This window comes from Tamandua tetradactyla, chromosome 16 (assembly GCF_023851605.1).
Source record: "Tamandua tetradactyla isolate mTamTet1 chromosome 16, mTamTet1.pri, whole genome shotgun sequence".
Classification (NCBI taxonomy): Eukaryota; Metazoa; Chordata; class Mammalia; order Pilosa; family Myrmecophagidae; genus Tamandua; species Tamandua tetradactyla.
The window spans coordinates 58,158,880-58,160,785 of NC_135342.1; the positions used below are offsets into that span (position 1 = coordinate 58,158,880).

The following is a 1,906-nucleotide window of genomic DNA, read 5'->3' on the forward strand; positions in this document are numbered from 1 at the left end:
TAATTCATAATTTAGATAATTTGAATTTACAAAGTTTTCAGATGCCATTTCAGTGCCTGCAAGCTATCTAATCGGGCATTACAGAACTGACAGTTCAGAAATCATCTGATCCACTCACCTAATTGTACAGATAGGAATCCACTGGCATTATTAAAGATTATAAAAGCTAGTAAGAAGTAGAGCCTAGACGGCAAATTGTTTCTTAGGAAGGTTCCAGAAATATCTGTTGGGATGAGTAAGGTACCTATGTCACATGGGACTCTAGTCATAAATAAAACGACCCTGGTTTTACTTTCGATCTAATGTTAGATTGAATTCTGATGGTTCTTTTTTGTAGTTCACAAATATATTTGGTGATTCAATTGCTTTGGACACAAAATCTTTCCGACTATTGCAATTCATCACCCATCGCTGGTTGCCAGTGCTGTTTATGCTTCTTTTTTTCCTGGGATATTTCAACTTTGGCAACTTTTCTTCCCGTTCTTCTGAGTTCATAATAGAACTATGTCAAGGGTGTCTGTTCCTGTTGGAAATTCATCCTCAGCAGAAGGAGTTAACATGGTATCAATACCTACAAAACCGTCAACATTTGAGTTTGAGGCAGCTCATTTAGGTCAGTTATCATGTATCCTGCTCTGTTCATTCGAATAGCCACTGATTCTGAGACCAGTTTTTGCAAAGCAGCTGTGGATTACTTCAGGGGTGTCAGCATCCCACATAGCAATGAGATTTACTCTGGAGAAATTATGACCTCACTATATTTTCTCTTTAGTATCACAGCCAGCACCGTACGCTTAGGAGAGTATCAACATTCTAACATTGACAGAAATGAGGAGAGACTTATTTTCTTAAATTTAAAATAGCAGGTTGATGTCAAATTTAAAAGGAATGAGCTAATGTTAATAATCTTAATAACCAACTTAAAATACAATCCCTTTTTTGTCAAGGACTACTAATGACTTTGAGGTAGGTAATTCTATTATCAGATACTGAAGTAATTAGGTTTAAGATATAAAAATGTTGAAACTGAGAGGAAAAAATATACTGATTTGAAATTACCTTTTTAAAAAATTTGGATGGAAACTTAAGAACACTTGCAATTCAAAATGTTATGCATGAAATCCAGGTATGTCATGCTGTGCGTTGCTTCTTTAATTGAAGGTGAATGTAGCAGTTGATGAAAGAATCCACAATCTAACAGAACAACAAACCACAAAAAGGTGGTCCTTGTGAAGAGATCTGTAACTTTGCATTCGATTTTTCCATCTTGGTTTGTTCTCAGTAGTTCGAGATTTAGATTCCTATCACCTTCTTCAGCATTTAACTAATTCTTTGTTGGTGGAAGGTGCCAGGATTATTTCGCCACACATAAAATGATCTTTGTCATAAATCACTTTCATAATGAGAGACCAGCTAGGGCACATTTGCCACGTCTCTCCCATTTTCCAAATCATTCTTGGTGATGGGGAAGTTATCCCCACACGGGCAGGGGTAGAAATATGTCTCCAAGTCTTCGTCATACTGGAAGTTCTCCACCTCGTCACGAAACACCACCATTGTGACTGGGGCCAACAAAAGGGTTATTGCCCCCACCGTAGGACACCCACCTCCATGGATCTCACCTTGGTGGCACCGGCCAGGCTGGACATCCTGTTCATTTGTTTTTAAATGTAGATAGATAGAGAGACCTCCTTTATCAAGTTGAGAAAGATCCTCTCTATTAGTAGTTTGCTGAGTGCTTTCATCAGGAAGACTGTTGGATTTTGTCAATGTTCTTTCTACATTTCTGCTGATAAAATGGTTTTGCACCATTTATTGAAGAGACTGTTCTGTCCCAGGTGAGTTGGCTTGACTGCCTTATCAAAGATCAAATGTCCATAGATGAGAGGGTCTATATCTGAGCACT

At 38.0% G+C, this 1,906-nt stretch overlaps 1 pseudogene; it reads right to left on the minus strand.

Moving 5' to 3' along the window:
* Positions 1 to 1,313: 1,313 nt before the first annotated feature.
* Positions 1,314 to 1,557, minus strand: LOC143660334 (diphthamide biosynthesis protein 3-like; annotated as a pseudogene).
* Positions 1,558 to 1,906: the final 349 nt, after the last annotated feature.